The sequence below is a fragment of the Phalacrocorax aristotelis genome, chromosome 7, assembly GCF_949628215.1.
Source record: "Phalacrocorax aristotelis chromosome 7, bGulAri2.1, whole genome shotgun sequence".
Classification (NCBI taxonomy): domain Eukaryota; kingdom Metazoa; phylum Chordata; class Aves; order Suliformes; family Phalacrocoracidae; genus Phalacrocorax; species Phalacrocorax aristotelis.
The window spans coordinates 14,464,570-14,488,491 of NC_134282.1; the positions used below are offsets into that span (position 1 = coordinate 14,464,570).

General features: G+C 38.1%; 1 long non-coding RNA gene across 1 annotated transcript; it reads right to left on the bottom strand.

The window, feature by feature from the left end:
- Positions 1 to 1,686: 1,686 nt before the first annotated feature.
- Positions 1,687 to 23,443, bottom strand: LOC142059503 (uncharacterized). The gene is made up of 5 exons (XR_012661386.1): positions 23,163 to 23,443; positions 22,546 to 22,701; positions 6,974 to 7,105; positions 3,191 to 3,349; positions 1,687 to 1,772 (listed from the first exon to the last, which is right to left on the bottom strand). It is a non-coding gene; the product is annotated as an uncharacterized LOC142059503 (long non-coding RNA).
- Between the last annotated feature and the right edge of the window lie 479 nt (positions 23,444 to 23,922).

Sequence of the window (23,922 nt, forward strand, 5' to 3'; positions counted from 1 at the left end):
AGGTTTTACCTTTTATCTATACAGCCCACATTATTGTTTTAAAATTGTGCTACTGACGATTTTTCAACTTTCAGGTACATAAGAGGATAGGATGGAACCAAAGAGCTTTCAATTTTCATCCAGTTCTAACCAACATATCTGATTTATAGTAGAAGATGGTTTCATATTCTTAAAAATGTTGTAAACAATTTTCAGCTGCTTGATTTTTTGATGCCATCATAAATATTCATGATAATTTTCCAAATTCTACAAATATAAGGTGACCTTAGACAAAAAATTCAGTCTCGGGTTGTACAGACCATTAAGTTATTGCTTTTTCACCTTTCTAAGAATTACAGAGACAGCTGCAAAGTCTGTGTTCAACATCACATGCAGGGCTTCTGGCAAATGTTTTTCCATGTATTTTAAACAGAACCAATGAAAAGCCATTGGGCCAAAGCTGTGCTAGCAGAGAGCCTGATAACACAGTTGGGCACAGATATAGTGGCCCTGCAAGAAGTCACTGGGTGTGCAATCAACAGCTCTGAACATGACTTTTAATCACCTTAGTACACATTTGTCAGCATGCAGCAGCACAGTTTTCTGGCCATAAGGATGGAAAGGAAAGGGAATGTCAGCTAGAGATGGATGGAAGAATAAAAAAAAGAAAGAAAAGCAAAGCTGACGAAACTAACTATTCTGTTTGCACACCTATTAATTGTTCAGCAAGTAAAACTGACACCAAAGCACACCAAAGATATATTATGTTGTCTGATATTGTATTACATGACAGGATACTGTATTTTCATAACTGCAACAAAGAGGTACATTTTGCTCACTCTTCAAAGTTCTCTCTTTTTCTTCCCCCCCCCGAGATTTTCTTCTTCAGTATTTCCACACACTATCTATAACACGTATGTTTGTGTTTCAGATGAAATTTTTATGTCTTTAAGACTAATAATAGAGTGTATATGGAGACAGTAATTGCATCAGTACCACAAGCCAGTCAGGTAAGCCAGGGATGGGAAGGTAGGGGGTCCTGACTAATATGAGAAGATGTAAGAAAAGACTTGAGAAGGTGAAGTAATTCCACTCACAAAGATGCAGGACTTTGAGGGGGTCGATCTTCAGTGGCATAAATTGTTTAAAGTGATGCTGAATTACACCAGCTTGCCTTAAACATTTGGGTCATCTGATATGTAATTTAAGCATGGCCTATGTGACCCAGATTTCTAATGATACAGCTCAGCAAGTAATGACTAAAATGACACATTAGTGACAAAACCCAGGATTTTTACCAAAATTCACAGCACACATTTTCTACTAAAGCACTACATCCACAACACACCTTTCTCCTGGGGTATTCACAAGGTTTAAATAAATTACAGGTAATATTTCCATAAGTACACATACGATTTAAAAATCCATGCCCCATTTTTTAAATTGAAGGAAAATGTTTAAAGTGATTTCAAAGGGACTGAGATGATGAAACACTGAAAAAATCCTACAAGGCTCCTTCTACATTCAGTATCTGACCATAAATGCTTAGATGTCCCTTTGAAGGTCAGTGAGATCTAATATACTAAGCATCCAAGCTGCTTTCAGAACTGTGAATTAGACCCCTAAATAACATAAGTGCTTTTGAAAATGAGATCTAGCAAAATCCTGTAGACACGTTGGTTTTAGTAAGGGTATCTGAAAGACTTACCTGTAAGTTTTAACAGCTTTAGGAGCCCTTGACAAAACCCCATATTCTTCATGTATCAACATCAGAATGTAAACTGAGTACAGTCCTACAAAGAGAAAGAACGATATAAGCTGATCTGGTTTTTAATGTTTATTCCCAAATTACCATGCAGCCTGAAAGAGATATCCAAATATTTTCAAAATAAATCCCATGTACTCAGCAATGTCAATGCCATCTGGCCGGCTTGAAACCAAGCTGCACGGTGAAAATTGCACCCCCAACCAACACCGCAGATCTTGTCAATACTTCCTCTACTTTCAGGTTTTAGAAAATATGTATTGAGACTAATGCCAAGTACTTTCAAAACTTTCACTCCAAATAAAGAGATGAAGAATAATCTACTAAGAAGAACTGAAACAAGGTTATATTTTGATGCATTTCTATTTTTCTTTTTCTGATGTGAAGCCTTTTAACAGAAGACAGTGACATACGAGTTATACATCGAACAGACTATTCATCTTTATGGGATACAATACTCCAATATGAAAAGTCTAAATTTCCTTTTTCTCCTTGTGGATTTAATACAATTCTTCTTACACCTATAAAGCCTGGAAAACTACTGCAGTAAATTAAGGAAACAAATCTGACAGTGAGGTACGCATTTTCCAAGTAAATTTTTAACTGTGGATATGGGAAATCTTTGTGATGGTGAACACTGCCTAGACAACAGAATGATCTAAACAAAGTATTCATTGTTGGTATGATAGTAAGGGAGTATCTCTGCCTGATTTTCTGTGAAAATATTAGTCAGGTCAGCCTTATGTAGTGCTGAAGATGCTCTAGATGTATGGATATATTATTTGTTAATGCATTCTTTACTATATGTAGGCAACATGAAATGCTTGGGTAGATATGCAGTTAATATGAAACCATGCCTGGGTACCTTTATGAATTTTTTCCTTAAAGCCCTTAAACCATACTTTTATGAAAACTACTTTTGGAAATGGACAAACTGCACACAGAGTGATTTTATTTTAAAATTAAAAAAAAAAATTTTCAAGCCTGATTCTCAGCAAGTCACATCCTTTTTACATTTCACAGACATGACGTGTCACTAGGAAATGGCATTACTCTTGATTACATTGGCATGTCATGTTACAGTACATTAGAAAACATGATGTGCTGACATAACCATGCATGACCATTATCCAAATGACATGTTAAATCCTGGCAGTTCAGAAAGAGGCACATTTGGTTCTCAGTACACATATTCTGCATATATTGTAATCTACACATGCAAAGTATAAAAGATTGGGAAAAAAGCACAAAGGAAACTGTGCAATCATGAAGTCAAATCATCCTTTATTCAGTGTTCATCCAAAGTCACATCTCCGTCTCCCCTTATATTGCACATGCAGACTGTTCAGCACAGTCCCCGATTGATCATTTATGCAAAACAAACCTCAAACAAATACAAATAATTATCTTTGAATAATAGAAGAAAACAGAATCACTTTTTATTACCTCCACAGCTGTTACAGTTGTTCTTTGTATTTCATTCTTCCTCAACTTTTGGTGAGCGTTAACATCTGGGACTCATCACGCTGTCCGGCATTTCAACAAAGATGATGTCACTGGTGCCAAATACTTTGACAAACATGGCTACTGCATAAATCTAAAGAACTGAAACACCAGACAAACTATGTTTACTATTAGAGACAAAATGAATCGTTTGTACTGTGAGTTTAAGTACGTTAAACACAGAGTTTCTTTCCAGAGGGAAGACATTGACAGAAAACTGTAAAAGCAAGCAATTTTTTTTTTTTATGTGAGAGTTTGGAGGAGCTTTTGATCTTCCAGTGTCCGTTAAAACCTTGGGGAAGGTTAAGTTAACCCTTTGAACAAACATTCCTCCCAGCATCCAATTCACTTGAAAAAAGTAACTTAATCACCAGCTAAATTGAATTCAAACTGCTCTAGAGAACATGAACTGACATAAGTTAGCTCTGATGACAAGGAAATGAAAAAGAGTGAATTTGCTGCTGACATGCACTGAGGAGCCCAAACTCTCGATTCCAATTTTGGAGGCAGCAGGCAGCGTGATTTCATTGCACAGAAGCATTGGTGTACAGCTGGCCAAGGTGCAAGTTGTGTGCCAGTGGTGCAGAGAAACTATGCCACCGACCTCCTCCTGCAGTGCTGCTCAGAGGGCAGCGTGGGGCAGGACAGCAACAGAGGACAACTCTGTGCAAGTCTGTCCTTTCCCACCCTGCTGAGAAAGCAGAGGTGGCAACTGCAGAAAACGCTTCAAGTACTGTCTCTTCTCCAGCTGTGCATTGGAGGAGGAATTTCTTTCTTACCCTTTTCTTCCTGTGCACCCATCCGAAACCTAGCAGGCCTTTTCAAGGATTGTTTTGTTAAAGATATAATCCAAAAGGGAGTTATTCAAGTCAGTATTGACCACTCCCACAAAGAATTCATAAAAGCAGCATGACTTTACCAGTCTGACAGGGAAGGGATGTAGGAGACTTCAAGGACACAGGTTTATCAAGTGGAATAGCACTATAAGCTCTGCATTTCTCTGCTGCTGCGCACCTACCGTTACAGGAATTGTGATCAGTGGTTTCTCCAACAAGAGTGTAAACAAAAAAGGGTAATTAAAGCAGGCACAGAACCACCAGGTCTTGCTATCAGGCCAAAACCTGGCACTGCAGTGATTCCAAGGGGTGATAACTGCACAGGGAATTTCTGTGACATAGACACTAATTCATATTACATCAGCTTAATCACGTAACCACCAAACAACTGTAAGCAAAAGTACTCTTACTACCTAAAGAGACAGATACTGTTCTTAGCTGAGACTCTTCAATCTCTCTTTAGAAAACAAAATATTCCACAGAAAGATGTATTTCAGATAACATACAAAAGAAAATGAAATTCTAGATAACATATAAAATGGCAAAGAAGCAAATAAATCACAACACAGCAAAGGTGTCAGGCAAGAATTTGAGTCCTTTAATCACGCTGCTAATAAAGGCTGAATAAAACTAAGTCACCCATCATTTAGTGTACCAGACAGAGTACAAGTTCAAATGTTAAGCTAAAATATGATTAACTCCACTTTCAGCTGGCTCCAAAAGTATTCATCTGCACTTGATATTGGTGAATACTTTCACACCAGTAACTATTACTTTCAGCCCTCGGGTGTAACATCTTGCACCCAGAAGTAGCAGGAACACATTGGTATTTTTTCCCACACACGGGAATATTAGCCTTCATACAACTACAATATCTCTTTATGCTTATCTGTTCCAGTTATTTCTCTTTTGCTTTCTACCACATGCCTTAGTGTAAAATCTCTCTGATAAAACTAAAAGGACAGGGAGTTTTAGAAAATAGAATAATTCTACTGAACATGCAATCAATTAACTGAAACACGGAGATGGATATTTTTTGAAAGCTCCATACGGGCTCTAGACAAACACAGTGAGATAACAATGGCAAATTGTTTGGCTTACTAATTGTAACCAAATGTATGCCATTCTATCAAAACATTCTCAGGAGGATGTCAAAGACTCTTTTTTAGGCAAACATCTTGTGTCGTCCTTTTACTGAAGTGGAACGAGGGTCTCCAATAAAAATAGTACATATCAAGGACCCTCAAAATGGTTTAAATATATGTATATATTACTGATCTTTGAAAATGCAGCATGAGAGGTACATTAGTAATTTCGCCCAGCTGGGCAATAAATATTCCTGCCAAAAGAATTATGTAAAATTACATAAACCCTCTTTAAAAAGAATATGTTTCAAGGAGACATAAAGTATAGACTGAGTTACTTCACTTTTTTTTTTACAGCTGTGTTCTACGGAAAGCATTTAGTGTGTAAAATCTCTCTCCTTGTAAAATAGTCCAAAGAGAAGCCAAAATTCAAACCTGACTGTAATGCATAATACCAGAGTGGCATATGGTGCAAAATACAGAAAAGTTTAGCAGTAAGAAATAAACAAATCTCAAACAAATGAAAAGGCTTTTCACATCTGAAGCAACTGATAAAATAACAAAGAACAGCTAAAGGCAAACACTTTTTCATCAAGGCATACTTTAACCTTTAAATACAATACATATCCAAGGGGAACTACCAAATAGTTAAAGTGTTTGATCATTCTTAAAATGTGGATTGCATTGCTGGACTTCTCTGCTGAAAACACAAAAACAATTAAAACCTCACATTTAAAAAAACCAACCCATACATTATAGCATTGGATCCAATCTTGGAACTTATATTAGCAAAACATTCAAGCAGGTTCCTATCCAAACTTCACAGGAGAGCACTGTGCTTAAACAAGTAAGATAAAATTAAGAAAATTAAGGAGAAACACAAATATTTTGCCAGATTTGTCTTCGATAATAATAAATTGGTTCATCAAGTTTGCCCAAGATGACAAAAGATAAGTTAATTTGATTCAAATAAATTGCAAAGTTTGCAATAATTTCAGTCACGCAGAATAAATATGTCAATAGAAAAGCATATGCTGTCATAGGGTCTTAGGAAGTGCTAAGAATACAGCTACAGGGAATTTCAGCCTTGTACAGTGCTGCAATAATTCTTGGCTGGGATTTCTGAGAATTCACAGTATAAATACAACTTAAGAAAAGACTGCTCCATTACAACTTAATTTTCAGAATCAGAAAGGAGCTCCCTCAAACAGATTTTTAACAGAGATTCTTCTAATGAACCTGCAAAATGCTTTCCTTTTAAATTGCTCTAGAGAAACTATGTTTTATGGGAAAATGACAGAAAATTTTCAAGATCTTGGAAAAAATTATGAGAGATTGCTAGTTACCCACTTATTTCGCACAGTTCTCTATCAGTTCTGACACCCGAGAGCCAAGGCTGCAGGAAATGCTATTAAAACTACTGAGAAAACTGAGCTGTAAGAGGCTGAGACTGTGACTGGCTGGATTACCAGCCTCAGGAAGGCAGGGACGCCATAATATTTGTTCTTCTCTTAATTTTCTTTTGTCCTTCTGGGCAGTGAACAGACTGTAAACCATGATGGACAGAAGTGTGAAAAGAAATAAGGAACTTTCTTCTTTTTATCCTTTAGAAATCAAACTATCCGCAGAAAACAGAAAAATCAAAACACAACATAAAAGTTTTAGCATAAGAACAACCAGGCTGGATGAGAACAAAGGTCTCTCAAGCAGAGTCCTGCCTCCAGCAGCTGCCAGTGGCAGAAGTGTTGGTTGGGAAGAGCAGAGGAACAAGGCTTGTACTTGGAGATCTCTCTGCTTGGTTGTACCTTCCCAACCGCCGGCAAGCAGCATGCTTGGGACTTCCTTCAGCAGAGGTTCCTGTAGGCCAGGATGTTCAGTAGCTCTCTCATGGTCCTCTCTTTATGCTCCCTAGCCTGTTGCTACTGTCAAAGGATAGCCTGGAACAAAACAGAAATGATTATCGATGAGAATAAAGAGTAGGAGGAAATTCTCTAGAAACAGTCATTGTGCTGTGCTGGATCAAGGCCAAACCTGAGCAAGCCCTTAACTCCACATAAAGAATTGCAAAGCCCCATACAAATGTGAATAAAGGTCACATAGGTTTAGTTGCGTGATACCAAAGCATAACTAACTGTAATGTAGTTCAAATCATAATAATTTTAGTTGTGATTTTTAAAAAATATTTTTTTGATATTAGTTCTTTGTATCCAGAAGAGTAATGACTTGTTGATCTTGCAGAAGCATAGGCAGATGAAATTTCTGTAGAAAACTGAATGGTATGCACAGTGGGTGTTCAATGCATGGCACTAAAAAATAGTAATAAGGAATTAAACCATAGTTAAGGGCAAGACCTTCCTAGATGAAAGATAACAAATAGCGGGTTTTTTTTCCATAGATTTCTTTAAAAAGCCGTAAAAGAAAATCAACAACAAATGCAAGTCAGCCCTAGAGTTGCTTTAACATTAGTTTCTTTGGAGCTGTGGTATTAGTGGTGTGACCAAAAGAATGGAATAAATCAAGGGGGAGCTGAAATATCAGAGGGAAGAGAAGTATTTTTTTGAAATTTCTGCTAGCAGTACCCAGTAATAAATTTATTAATCAACTGTATAAAATGGCCTTTTGGTTTCTCACAGTTTTTTTTTTTAAGATCTGCTGTTTACTATACCTTCAGGTCTGGTGTTTCCTTTCAGACTTTCCATCTACATCAGAGCTATACAGGACTCATAAGTTCAGAGGGACTATGCACTGATCTAAGTTCCAGTCTAAGTGATTTTGCAACCTGAGATTTCACTATGCATTTCAGGTTTGTAACCAACTGCAAAAGTCTAAGCAAAACTTCATCAGAACACATAAAATTAGTGGATTTTCTGAAAAAAAAAACAAAACAACCTCCCCTGGCCCAACTTTGTGAAAAACAGGTTACTTCTGTTGTATTTAAAGAATGAATTGGGAGCAATTCACTTTTTCACTATTTTTTAGTGGATTTTTATTTTTGACATGGCAAACCTGTTTATAAACAAAAAGTCCACATGCAGTTTTGTGGAAAATCAAACCCATTTACTATAAGATACACAACTAGATAGATTCACTAGAACTGTCTACAGAAGACAAGTATTTACAGGCGCACAGATGCCTACATGGATATACACTCACACATTTCTATTTCCTACTGGCTCCAAACTTTATGATGTTACAGTGGAATTACTGCAACAATTCCACTGTCAGACAGGACTTGATTACCAAGCAAAGGCAGAATTTATAGCTTCCTGATTTTATATTCCTACAATCTGAGCACATATGTACACTTCAGCTTAAAAGAAGAGTTACTGGTTATTATCACGTTGAATCCGTCAGCTAAGCTTAGCGGGACACAGGGGAGAAGGTAAATAAGAAAAAAAATTGTATTTCAGCTAGAATGGGTGTCATAATAAACAACATATAGATTTGTATAAAAGTATCCACATTCTATACATTTAAAAGGGATCCAGATTTTTTTAACATACACAAACACATATGTATATGGCCACATATCAGAGAAACACAGCCATGTGACAACTAGGACTTGCAGCTACTGAGAACCAATACCAAAATGTATAAAATTTTGAGGGAGAGTTAAGATCAGTTTCCACAAAAGCTGAAACAAATACTTCTTGTGAGATTGTTCTGGGCTGCTCCATGACCAAAAGCATTCAGGGCCTCCATCTCATGCTCTGTGGGAGGCACATCAACCTTCCAGCATTTCACAGGCCCCCACCAAGGCTTTGTGTTTCCAAAATTTCCATAGGTGAAGCAAGGCATGATACAATGCAACAGCCAAAATATTATTAGAAACAGGTAGCAATATTATTTAACCTGACATGGGAAGATGCTTCAGTCTCTCTTTATTTTTTATTTTACCATAACTTTTTACATAAACCTGTTCAAGTCACTGTTTGGAAATTCAAGATTTTGGTGCTAGATTCAAGCTGCAATTTGGATGAGCAAAAACTTGGGAACTACCACATGATTAAACGAAGAGTTTTGGCAAGGGGAACTGATTAGCTAAGAAGAAACTGCATTTTCATTATATACTAACAGAAATCTAACTGTCAATAAGAAAACCTACATTTTCTTAGGTGGGATTCATCCATGCCTCCACATCACCATAATGACCATGTTAGAATTGCTCAGGTAGATAGCAAGCAATCTGAAATTATTCATTATGACAAATGACTACAACCTTCTGCCTAAATTCATTCCAATTTAGCTCCCTACTACATAAATTATTCCACCGCCTTCACTCCAATTAGAGTTATTGGTCCGTATGAGTGAAAATGGCAGAATCAGGCCCAATACAGCCTACAGGAGACAGATTTTTAACAGTTGCTTAGGCATACTTTTGTCCTCTTTGCCAAAGGTTGGCAGCAATCTTTCAGTGTATTTTTTTGAGATACTTTATATGACTGAGTTACAGAATTTTCTGGCTCACAGTCTGGAATATCCTCCACTAGATCTTGGAATGAATTAACACAATGATCAATTAATGTTTTCCAGTTTTAGTTTATGTCATTAAAACAGCCTGCTATAATGAACCAGTCTGTGGGTTCACTTTAAGTTTTATCTGGATGACAAACTGTATTCTAACTTCAGTGTTTCAGACTATGCTTGAAAAATATAAAGCTGAAGATCCAGACATAATTTTCTACCTTTCCTGTCTTCCCCTCCTCCACCTCCTCTGTTGTATTTTGTTGTTCTTCTCAAAAGAGATTTTCTGCTTTAATTTGTTATTTTCCATTTATGTGCAGCCCTTCATTCAGCCTGATGTGCAGAATGTAGTCCTCTCTTCATATTGAAATTAAAACGCAATTGAATAAATTAAGCAAGAATGGAAGTCCCTTAACAACATCTTCAGATGTTCCTTTCTTTATTAAGAAGAAAAAATATTAATAGGAATTTTAGCCCGAAACTGCACTCTGCTGCCATTGTGGACAGCTCCAGCCTCTCCCTCTGATTTGCTGGGTTGTGCAAGTGAGCGACTGCTACGGCAGCATTTTGTATTTTGGAACAGGTGAAATATTTCAGTTACGCTGTATGGCCAGATTGGAGTCACCTGCCAAGACACAAAGGAGCGGCATATCTTGAGGGCAGATTTCCCTAGGAATGTAATGGGGTACCTGGTGCAGTTCTAAGTGGCCGCTCTCTCTTAATAAGCCAGTCGCGTGTTACATATGGGATTCTGGATCTATTTTGCAGCGACTTCAGAAATAGCAAAGAGAAATGGTTTCAGCAGGAGATAATGGGCTTTATGACTTTTCCCAAATTATTCCCCTTTTTAGTAGCCATCATCTTGTCGGGTGACATCTGGAATGATTAGAGGATGATATTTTAGACTGACAACTGGGCTGTCATTCACACTGTCAGTCAGCAAACATCCAGGTTGCCCAGGGTTACAAAGCTACTTTATGCCTTTGTCCTGTAGTATTTAGTGCTGCTGATTCTTTACCTTGATTTCAGATGAAGCGGTTCTGACAGCTAGTGCCAGAGGCAGGCAGAGAGCTCATGTTGATGGTGGGAGTCCCGTGGTGCCTTTGTGTGCGACGGTTTTAGCGCTCCTGTGGCAGCCCATCAGGCAGGACGTAACCCCAGAGTATTAGGGTGGGTCTAGTAAGTTCATCTGCTTTCAAAAAATGGAAGGCCAATGGCTATCTATGCCCCAGGAACACATCTAATTATTTTAGGCTTATGTACCTGAATGGGAGCTTTCTTACACAACCCAGTTGTCTGCAGAATTATTATCCTAAAGCAGACCAGAAAACAAACCAGCCCAAAGCAGCCTTGGGGCTGTGAGGACGAGCAGTCCTTATGCTCTCAGCATGCAAGAGCACCCTCACCAAATTGTCAGCAAGAATAAACGTGCTCCACAGCAACAGCTTCACGTTGCTTAACCATCCCTTGATACGCAGTCTAAATTCCTTCCCACCCACTCACTGCCTGTGTGCATCCTTGATCAAAACAAAGGTCTCCGCTTTTAAATGTTTCAGTTTGGGACCCAGCTTTGCACACCAAAAGCCTGATTTTCAAAGGGAAAAATAACCTGTAGTTCTCAGAAAACTCAAAGCAGTGCTGTGAGCATGTACCAGCTCTGATACTCAAGACCTAGAACACAATAATCAGGAACCCAAGAGCCAAAGCACCAAAGACAGCTTGCCTGCAACCTCCATTCAGCTTCTCTTCGTTTGTCTTTGCCTCAATGTATTCTTCTTTTAACAAACAAATAACATTTCTTACAGACACACGGAGTGAATGGGATATTCACAAAACCTAGTAATTTTAAACTAAGAAACTGATTGATAAATTAAGATAAGGAATGACTAACACCCAGTTTGTTATCAGAGAGCAGGTAAGTAACTCGCTATTATTTTGGTTCCAGACAGGTAACAGTACAAGCAGTCCTAGCATACTGTGTTTCACAGACCAGTTTGAAACTCACAACATGTGTCTGTGACATCTGCCTTCTGCAAATAGGCTTGCAGCCTTGTCCTCAGAAAATGTAAAATGAAAGAGTGTGCTCAAAGCAAATTTGCTTAAAAATTCAATAAAAATGCCTTAAAACACTGGCAGAAGTTGCATAGCCTAAAGGCAAGGAACTCCTTCAGTAATGTTTCTAGCTAATGTTTCTGAAGCATGCAAAAAAGTAATAAAATTTCATAAACAAGTTGGAGAAAAAGGATGACTATTTTTGCCCGTTGTATGCATCTGAGACCATAATGCCTTTACGCAGGGCTGTATTCTCCCTCCTGAGTACCTTGTTCCTGGTGCTCTACCTGAAGATGCTTACCAATCACAGCAGCAGAGAAGTTGAAACTGGAATGAAAGAAGCATGTAGATATGTGTGGACATGGTGTTAAAACAAAAGGAGGAGAAAAAAAATCTGTTTGAAGTGTGCTCTGGTAGCATTGTTCTGGAGCTCAAACCAACACCCTTCTAAAGAGCAACAGGAAAGCAAATAAAACACTATAATATATTTAGACTAACTTTTTAAATAGTTCACTCTGATTCTTTTTGAGTAGAATCTCACAAACCTGGTTGTTAAGTATAAATTAAAACTATTCAAGAGGTAATATTTGTAAAGCACTTTTGCATCCACAGATGAATGCTGCTGTATAGTATGAACATTGACATATTTGACAAGGCAACAGAGTTAAGTGTGATACAGAGTCAGACTAAAGATTTTTTTCTTGTCTGAAAAGCCCTTGTTTTGTTACTAATATTAGAGCTACAGAGGCCTATTTGACAAAAAGCACCTCCTAATTTGAGAGCTGTAGCTCTTAAGCTCCATAGTAGCAGCTATTTACCTGGTTGGCTCACTCTTCACAAAATGTGCCCATTAAGCTCAGGGTATAAAGCGAAAAAAAAAAAACCCAGCCACTCGCCACTCTAGTGAGCATGACTGAACAAGTGACTGTGCTGGTATGCGTTTGATAAGAAACAGCAGAGGAAAAGGAGATAAACCTTGGAGTGTAAGACAGGAGTTTACATATTCCATTTAGAACAATAGGGAAAGCTATTATCGACTTCATTGGGAATAACTCATAGGTACACAAATTCTCTCTGGTTGCAGGTGTTTGGAGGATTTTCCCCGAGGGAAGCTTTATGATATACATACATACTTACGTATACAACACCAGTTTATGTCAAGGGAATTTATGCATGCATTCTCAGCCGAGAGTAAATTTTAGCCCTTTTCTTGTTCACTGATGTTATACAAGCATTTTCCCAGCTTGGCAGGGCTAAATTAAATTGGGCAACGTTCTGTGTGTGTGTTTGATGTCTGCTAAATGAAGTGAGCTTCCAATTCGTCATATTTACTCAAGCTCACTCAACTCTAGTAAAAATTAAAATGTTCCAGTTAATTTAACGAGATAATTTAGCTCTCTCAAATCTTTCTTGCTCAACATTTGTTGCTGTTTAGAAGTCGGGGGTATGTGCTGCCATGTAATTCTTTGGACAGCTCTGAGGACTTAATAGTGAACAGTAGACATTTTAGACACTGGACTGACATTATGTTTAATCTCAAGCAAGTCCCTGAACTGCCACTGGAGAGGTGAAGTCTAGGATCAGGCCCTTTGGATTCATTATTTAAAGAAAAGGGATCACACAAAGCCATAGAATATTTTGGACAGAATCAGTGTGGCTAAGGTAGCAATTGGAAGATGAGAAGTAAAAAATTGTCACGTTGAGTAAGTAACTTGGATGGAAATAGAAAGTAGGCAAGGGCTCCAAGAACCAAAAAAATCGAAGTATCCACACATAAAGCTCTTCATGTGTGATACTTGGAAATAACAACTCTGTCTTGAGATGAATGTCTTCCTTGATCTTGCAACTCTAGTTTATGTCAATACAGACAAGGAAGCCAAAATATTAGTGGTACATACATGATAAAGTCTACTGAAATTAATACTTAATGAAATGAACCAAGACCAAGAATTTAAGATTGGCCATACCAGTAACACTGAGATTTACTCACAGGAACTTGTCACGTTGTCTCTCTGCAAACCAGTATCATTAAACATCTGTGGGTTTGAGCACTATAAAGACGAAAAAGCGTAATAATGACCAAGTTCAGAAATCCCCTCATTACCAAAAGGCAGGTCACTCAGCGGACTGAGTGATGGATGGCAGCACTGAAACATCTGCTATATAATAGGCCCTCAAAGATCCAACGCATAAGACTGCAGACATTACTGAAAAATCTCTTGTCCCAGTCATCTGGGGCTAAGAATCAGGGATAGAACAAGGGTTACTTTTACTGGCTGGTTGTATTGAATCACAGTCAGGTACTGGTAATCCTGCTCTAGAAATCACAAGGCACTCTGTGAACATCTCAAAGGCCTTTGCAAATATTTGTACGGACTGAAGGGATAGAGTAGTGGATTGTGTGTAGCCTTTCTCCTCCCCAGAGGTGACAGGCTGTTTATAACCTGGATCAAATCTCCTTCTGCAGAAGCTGGAAGACCAGGGATGCCACAGACAGAAGGGGTTAGTGTATTTGGTACTGCTTACTGCTTCAGTGCACTTAAAACACTAGTCCTTCTCTTCATGGAGGATATAGGAAACCTAGAGAGATCAGCCTCCTAATGGAGGTGGATGTCTAAAGCTAAGCAAAACTACTCTAAGTCCCACATACAGGTGCCTCCAAACACTGCTTTCACTCTTTCTACAATTTCCTATGAGACTGTGGAAGACACAGTCACATTTTGGTAAGAATTCATTAAGCATCTTAGCAGCCTGGCAATATTCAGAATACCCTGAAGAATATGCAGACAGGTGAACTGCAAAAAGCTAGTACACAAGTGCAGAGTAATTTAGGCAAAATAGTGCTGGGGACTTGAATCAAAATTACAGCTATGTGCCACTCTTGCTGTAGAATTAAAAACAATGCAGAATGCACCTGGTTTCATTATACAAACCTTGGCATAGGTTTGCCAAAAGGTTTGCAGACCTTTAAAAAAAGCTAGGAAGAGCTTAGCATTTTAAAAGAAACCAAGGAGCTGCTAAATAGCTCCAAAAGCGAAGGATGGCTATGGCCCACCCTTGGAGAGATATAAGTTAGATGGGTGAAAAGGTACCACCATAATAAATATATTGTAATGTGCAAATATATCTGGTTTTTTTCAGTGCTTTAACTTTTTTTTTGTTGTTGTTCTAGTGAACTTTAAAATGTTTTCAATTAACATGCATTCAGGAAAACAGATGACACAAACATCAATAACAGTAGTACTGAATTGCAGTGAAAAACCAGCAAAAATGATGCGAGAATATGATGGCAAAAATAAAAATATCATTAAATGGCTCCATTTCAAAAATACAACATTATTTCTGATCACTTTCTATCAAAATGGATAAATGCAGAAATAAATGGGGAGCTGATAAAAATGATAATTAAAATAGCCAAGAACCTGAAAAAAATCCCCAAACCTCTCACCTGAAAACAATTTGAAAGCACAGGGTTATTTACATTAGAAAGGAGACACATAAGAAGGGCATGATCCAAGTATGAAAACTGAATAGCTGGGAAAGGTTAGGAGCTTCCCCTAAGAACAAAGGATTTACTGAAATGAAAAGAGGGCAAATGCAACAATAATAAAAAGAAACTTATTTTCGTTTCATAATTAAACTATGGTGGAGAGCTGAATAAATTTTTTTCAGTTTTCCGTTGTATAGTACAATGTCATAAAAATGGAAACATTGCATATAAAGCATCTATAACAATATCTACAAATGTTATAAACCTAGCAAACATTTTCCAGAGAAAGTATTTCATTTAAACTTTAACATGTTGACTCAAATTCTTTCATTGTATAAGATATTAGATAAAAATTAAAAAGAAATAATCAAATGGTACCAAAGTAAAGTGTTTCAGTGATCATGAGTTAACATTTTCTACCTAAAAATGGGAACTGGGAATTCTTGAAAATTTTTTATTTTCAGTTTTATATTTCATTTCTTGCAGAATGGAAATTCTCATTTCCAACTACTTTGGAGCTCACCAACACTGGATTTATTTGAGAGCAAGAAATTGCTCCAATTAAACTTTCTACAAAATGAAGAATACCCACAGTGAACAGAGAGAATGAGAATTAATATTTTGTAATGAACATTAAATCTCCAGGACTTTTCCTAATTTCAGACACTCTGACTTGGTTCCTGGGGCAGTGCACTGTGTTTGGCCACTAAAAGGCCTTCATATCCTCTTCCATAGCAACTGGTACAGGACCCTGGAGGAGGAAGGATGTGGGGCTGGAAGGAGCTCCAGGTGGTGGTGTCTCTGTATTAAAAGTGCAAAGGGCTCAAGGCCCAGCTAGACCAGCTCCCCAGCCATGCACTGTTGATTGGAAATTATGAGATCAGGATTCCAGTCTGTCTTTTCTATCAACAACAGGGAAGCAGCACCCTGGGATACTGCTGAAGTCTTGCAGCTCTCTTGTGAATGGAGGAGAGAACTGATATGAAAGGAATTTGGCAAAACGCTATCCTTTTGTACCTGAGAACTCAAATCTGGTAACAAAAATGAGACAATGAAACTGGAGCCAGAACTGGAGATAGCAGAATAAAATACATTTTCAGTTCCTTCCAGGCTGCAAAAATCTATTGTTTGGCCCCAATACTGAAGAAGGAAGAAGAACACGTGCACCAACTTCATAGACTGTGTTACTTGCCGCTCTTTCAGAGGATGAAAAATGCAGATGAGGCTGATAAGAGAACTCAGGGGTTTCTGCTGGGTGCTGCAGCATGAAGAGGTTGCCTTTCATACAGGACAGAAAGCCAAATTATGTCCATGTAACTGTTCAAAATTCATTAGAATGACCTTAGTTAAGCTTTGCTTCCGTGCACACTATGGTATATGATAATATAGCCTGGAGCAACAGCCCTGGTGGTTCTGGCACTTTCCGAAATATTTCCATTACTTGAAAGCTGTTGGATTTGTTAAAATTTCTAAAACAATTTTAACAGGATGAACTGGTTTTTTTCCTTTTACTTTCTCCAAGCCAGCATAATAATATTACACAGAGTTTTTAATCTTCAAAGATCTTTACAAATCTTAGCAAAAACGTAATATAACTAATTTTTGCTGTCTTTCTAATTTTTTCTTATTATTTGTTAGAATTAACTTTAAATAGCAACAGCTTCTTTAACTGGGCTGGTTCTGTAAATCTAACATTAAACTCAGTAATAAGGGAGTTTGAACAGTCAAATCTCCCATACAATCATTAGTCATAATAATAAAACCAAAATATTTTCTGACTCCCTGCATTTCCAATAGAAGATAGCAGCACTTTCTCCTTTCAGTGTAGATAGTTAATTCATTGCTATTTTATTATTTAAGCCACAAGCAGGAATAACATTGAAATAAGTATTACCAAAGAAATCATCTTACCAAATATAACCATATCTAATATCTGTAGCATTAAGAATATGAAGAAATAATTTTATTATTCCCTTTTACTTTCTGAGCATTTGCTTTAATAACATAAAATGTTCCCAAAACTTTCAAGTTCCTGGTGTACAACCAGGTAATTTCTCTACTTAACACTAAAGGTCTATGCTTGCCAAGCAGGGGCAAATGCCCTCTGCTCTTGCTCACTTCAATGGATGCCGAAGGCACCCACCAACTGACAGGGCTGACTCTTCTGGGCTTTACTTCACATCAGAAAAATACATTGCACAACACGAGGTGCTTCTCAGTGCAAGGAAGGGTATCTGCATCCAGGCCTTGATGAAGCAGTTCTGTTCACCTGAAGTCTCACAGGCACCTTTGCCCACTTATTCCCAACAGCACGTGGGAAGCTCAAAGGCTGCTAGCTTGCTCCTGGAGACCTTACCGATGCAAAACGCCTATTGAAGCTGGAGCACTTTCTGCTCCTGGCACTATTACGAGTGTCCCAGTTTGAACAGTCTAATAATACTTAGCAATAACTTCTTTGAAGCCAGAGAAGGGGTCAGGCTTTTGATGGCCCTAAAACATTTCCCAACTGAGGTCTAATTCTGCAGCCCTTTCTCACACCGAGTAGCACTTAGCTGTCCCAGTGATGCCAAGGTGACAGCTTGCACAGAATTGTCACTGCAGAAGCAGGGAAAGAACATGTAAAAATTAAATTTACACGTAAAAATAACTGGTCAGGGATCAAATACCTGAGTTTTAAACACCACTCACTCGTTCTTCTGTCTTAGCTTGCTCCACAGTAAGAAGGCATTTTGCATCATCAAACTGTCCTTTGCACAAGGGTCCAACAAGGTCCCATGAACATTTAATAAACGCTAGAATTCCTGCTCTAGAGAGAAGGAAACTGAGGCAACTGCTCCTCCAAAGCAAGCGGAGTTAGAGCAAAGAGGAGAGAGGTAGGATCTCCTGGCTTTTGGACCAAGGTTGGTCATGTAGCTCAGTGCAGACTGTGGAGAGTAGCTGAATGAATAGCAGACTACATACCTAAAATAATAGAAAACAGGAGAGTGGCAGGTCATAAACATAAAGAAGTCTGCAAAGAACACCCCCACCCCCCTTTCTTTTTCCTTTTCTTACAACATCCTTGCAGTATGGGTTTTTTCCTGCCAACTGATTCCAATACTGAACAGTAAAGCCTAGGGTTTGGCCTCCTGGTAATAAGTAATTTGCAAGAGCCTGGTCACAGAGAGGTCAGAAAACCATGTAAATTGCTTGGATGGGAAAGCCTCTTTCACAGGAGGAAGCTGTAGGTGGTAGAGAGGCTCCCTGCCACAATTTTGCATTCTCTGGACATAGTGATATAGGAAGAGACAAGAGAGCAATGCTGATTTTCTCCCATTGGGCACCTTTCGGTTGCCCTCTGTGGCAGGGATGGGTGCCAGGCCTCCAGTAAATAGTAAGGGTGGTTTCTATCCTTTCTAGAAACAACCTCAACACAACATTTTGGCAAGCAATTTTTTGAAAGAGGGTCTTAGGGCTGAAAATGTTATAGTGAGTTTTACTGTACACAGTTGCACATATTTAACTTTTACTGTCACATACCCAGAGAGGGGATGAGATGATATACCTTCCAGTATTTGACAACATTTCCTTCTGGGGGATTTACTACGGTGTTTGCATTTAATTTCACTATCAATGCAGCCTTGTTATATGGGGAAAACAGAAGCTGCAGAACATACTCTGGGAGCCCTTACTTCTTCAGCTGGAGTTACTCTCATCCACATGCAGAACAAAGCCGATGGGTTGATCTGGGGTAGCTCATTAGAGAGCAAGGTCTAATTCACAGAGAAGTGGCATTCTCTCATGCTTTTCACTTCTGGCCTACTTGAGAGGACAAGGACTCCCTCCTCACGGGTCATCTCTCCTCTCCTGTGCCACACCACACACCTCCACCATTCACTCTGCAGACCACCAGCAAAAATGGCTGGGTCAACATAATGGGCAATACCTCACTAAGGAGCTGATACTGCCGTGATGTATACAACTCACCACGAAGTTAGTTATGCAGCTTCCTTCCACATATCAAACACACATTTCACATTGAGCATACTGCAAAATGAGCACTCAGCCTTGCAAACTCCATTGTTCAGCTGCATCCCAAAACCTGCTTGTTTGGTGTTGGAACTATAGCAATATTATCGAGATTAAAATATTTTTACCTGTCAAGATACACATCTGAATATTCTACTATAGATCTCACTAAATACACAAGAAGCCACAAAATATTTCAGTCAGCATTATACATCATGTTACTATCCAAACACAAGCGTTAGAATTAAATGTAGCTGTAGTGTAATAAACACCATCACATCTCCCTTCTAGGGACATTTTACAACCAACCTTTGTGCTAAAATCAACATGGTCGGTCTGTGTTATTTAATTAATATCTAGGCTCAAAGATCACCCTTTGCTTTTCTTTAATTTGAAAAAAGAAAAGCCTTTTTTTCTGGATTAACACAAATATAAAACGGAAAGACTATGGAACATAAAGGCCATGGGTTGCATTCTGCACAGGATAGGTTCTGGTTGAATGAGATCTGGGACGTGTGCCAAATTAATAGAAAAAATCCTGTTCTTCCTCTCCAATAGCCACAATGTTCGTTATTAAGAAAAGCATATGAACCACAGGATTTGATTTTAATAACACCAATGTCTTCATTAATCTGTACTTTCCATTTAGCCTCATTATTGAGTAAATGCTGAGTTAATGCTGCACCTATTATTGTTGGATTTTCCATGATAAACCTCCTTTTCCTCTTCTTTTTTTATTCATTCAAGGACTATCAGGTGTGTGTGTCATGTTTTTAAACAGGCCGTCTGCTGTCAATGGCTGTTTTCTTACCTCAGGTCTATGCAGCTACTCCAGTAACATGTGGTCTACAATGCAGACAGTAACAAAAAAAAACCAAACAAACAACCCGAGAGAACAAAACCCCGATGAAACCACTCCTAACTCAAAACCATATTTGTTTTGGTGTTGTTTCAAATGCTGTCATGTCAAGGAGCCTCTTACTATCACCTGCAACTGAGCTGATCTTTCCTGGATGCTCCATGCAGCCTCCTTCTAAATCAAGATTGCTGATGGCCAACACCGCTTTGTATCTGCCGAACAAATAGTGGCCTTTTGTCCAGCACAAGTTCCTAAACAAACTTAATCTCTCTAACACTGTGACAGATGACATTTAGATGTCCTTGTTACCCTTAAAATGAGTTTTATTGACAATCAGAGAACAAAAAGAAGGCCCAGATAAAGCCCAATGTTTTATAGGCCTGCTAACAACATCTTAGTTCTTAGTGCAGAGGGTGTAGAGAAAGCCCAGAGTTGCCCCCATTTTCCCCTGCTTTGCTATATCACCATGACAACAGATATAGAAATCACTTAGTGACTCCTAGAAAGAAAACACAGTGACACAGTACCCCTTGTATGGCGAATCAAACTAAAGCCTTCATTCAAATGGCTATTCAGCTTGGGCATTCATGTAGAGGATGGGGTGGATTTTACACAGGTAACAACAACAGAAAGGCCAGCAAGCACTCCAGCCACAGCATATGGTAAAGTCTCTGTTTAATTAATGCATCCTCAATAGAATTTATCCATTTTAAATTTGTTTTCTTTTACTTGAAACATCATTAATGTAAAGGGCAACATTAATCAACATCTTGCAACTTAAAAGGGCATTAAAAAGTGATCTTCCCCCCCCCGCAACAGAATCTTTTCAAGTACTTTTGCTCACTGTGACTGACTCCAGGCAGTCAGAGTCCTTCATCATAAGCCAAATCTAGAGAGGCCTCTACTGGCCAGCCCCTCCATCTGCAATTTTTCTATTTTTAAGTGACTTGGAAAAGCAAGCAGTGGAGTTACTACAAGCTTTTATCTTAAAGTTGCACACAGAACGGATTACTGATAAATATATGGTGCAGAACAGGATAATTGTGCTTTTTTTAAGCTATCATGTATGGTATAACTTTGCTTTAAAAAAAAAAAAGTAAGAAGACTAAGATTTATCCTGGCTGTAATTTATTTGCCTCTATGACATTTTGAGACATTTTAAGATTATAGGTCTAAAAATTAATGGGTAATCATTTTCCTTTGTGCAGAGGGCTCCCCTTAAAGTTGGGCTTAAATCCATTTATGTTTTAAATTCTTGAATGCCCGTGGCATTTTATATATGCATTTCTCACAACTAGAATAAAACATATATCAAAGCACAGAGAAATTAAATCAAGAGCACAAGAAAAGGAAGTTATTGAATGATAGAGAGTCGTGCTTCTCTGCACTTTCTACAGTGACAACACAAAGACAAAGAATTTCAAAATCCCCCATTTAGGTAAAACTAAACATTGTAAGCAATGGTCAGTGTGCTATGTGCTAATATCAGAAGTTTCTCCTGGACAAAAAAGAGTTTCTGCTGTATAAACAAAAATATAAAGTGTGAGTTTGAAGATACTTAAAACGAAATTGACTTTCTTTCTTTAATTCCTGTTATTCTAGTTATTAACCACAAACCATGGGAATAAGAAATACCTACTAGGCAGAAAACGCGACTCGCTAGATCTTAACTGACTGCTGTGTAGATAGGAAACTTCTTAACCCCAAACTCATGGAAAATTGGCAAACTGACAGATCTGGTGAAACAAATCCCCAAGCTGAAGGCTGAAAAAAGACACTGATACTAGAAATAAAGTGCAAAATGTTGATGGTGAATATAATTAACCATGGAAGCAGCTTACCTCAGGCTGTGGTAGGCTGCTCCAAAACCTAAGCCTAACTTACTGAGATTTTTTCTCTGTGTAGAATACACATCATTGTAATTCCTAATCTTAAAAGTAATCCTTTTTTATTTTTTTTTTTTAAAGTCTGCAGTCTCTATTATATTCACAGGAAGTCACACAGATTATGTGCATTGTAGTTATGGTTAGAAAACTTTCAATCCTTGGGTGATCTATAAATATACTCTTTTTTTCTTTAATAGAAGGGGACCCAGTAAATATCAACTATCTTAAGACAGTATTATTTAGTAAAATCTTAACATTTTCACAATAAATCTCACATTACATTGGTCCTTCACATCAAAGAGTATTAAAATGAAAAGAAGTTATATCGTGACAATTTCTCCCTAACTCAGAATAATTTACAAGCACTGCGAGAATAGGAAAAAAACTACTTTAACAAGCCTGGACTAGCTTGTATTTCTTAAGGCACCCAGTACTCTTGTCTTGTCTTGTTAAAAAACCTTTTATTTGTCTATACCTCTATATAAGCCACCAGCTAATTTTACCTGTGATTACCTTTCCCCAGAAAGGCTGGGGCAGGGAAGGAGATGTAATACAGGTCAATTCCTACCTCATGGTCAGTGTAGCCTTTAAAAAATAAACAGCAGATCTGGAGCTCACCCTGCTAGTCCCAACAGTGACACCTCCTGGGGCAAGCGGGCTCCAGACAGCTGCAAGATTTTCTCTGCTTTGAAGTACAGTGAGAGCTCCACTCTGCAAAGCTGCACCAGTTCCAGTCTGAGAGTTTCTTTGAAGAAACTTTTCAGGACTGAAGCACTGCAGGGAGGAAAACGAACAATCCTGTTTAATTACATCGGTTTAGTGAGGATATCACAGGAGCCAGCAGCCATGTGGACGGACAATATGACACACTAATATTATCCTTCAGGTATTTCATTAAAAAAGGGGACTCAGATTTGGAAGTGGTGTTCCAGAAATTGTTTAGGGGTATGTCCAACGACTGTGCCCACAGCACACGGCTGACATTAGACACTGTGGCTTTCTTACTTTTAGTGGGTTTTTTGTTGTTGTTTTGGTGGGTTTTTTTTGTTTAGATTTTTTTTTTTTTTAATGTGTGTGTCTAGGACAAGCTTACCTATGCATAAAAGCTTGAAACACTTAAAATGACAATCTCTACCAGACTCACACCATTTCATACCAGATTTTTAAAAACTATGGGCCACATAGCTCACAATCTACGGGTCCAGTCCTGCAAACCTTACATAACAGGCACAAACCTTCAAACAGCAGGAACCCAGTAAGGACTGGTCATCAAAATCAGATTTTGCAACAAGCCACAGTGTCCTGAAAGAAAACTGATAAAGACAGATTAGAGGAAAAGCATATTCTAAATATGCTCAGATTTAGAATAGCTTTTACTGGTCATTTGTTGTGTGTTTGACTTAAAACAGAAAAAAAATAGTTGCAAATTGAAACCAAGTCCACCTCTTTGCAAGAGGAGTAATTTATTTCTTTAGATTCTTACAGAATTAATGGTGAATAAAAATATTACCAGTCAGTTCACAATGGCCAAGAAATCCACAGTGGTATTTGATGTCAGCCTAATAAAAATAAATTCTAAGAATCATACATTTCTAGGAATATGGACTCTCAGCATTTCATAGAGGAATCTCTGGCATGTGGTAATTTCCTGACAGAGATAGAATTACACAGATTTGCTGACATCAAAGTGTAAAAGAGCTCACACAAATTGGTTGAGAGGGTTGTTTTTGTTTTCTTATTTCTAGTGAGTTCATTATTTCTATTTAAAAATTCAAACAAACAGTGGATGAACAGCCAATTAATAAACATTTTCAGTACATGAATTTCCAGGAAATGATTCTGTGGACAAAACTAATCTCAATATGATACACAATTCCAGTCGAATCTAACAAGTGATCTCACAGCTTTCTGGTAACTAGCACACTAGAAAGTGCATAGAGCACTCAGGGAAAAAAAAACCCTCTAGAGGTCTGTTTTTGCAGGTGAAGCTACAAT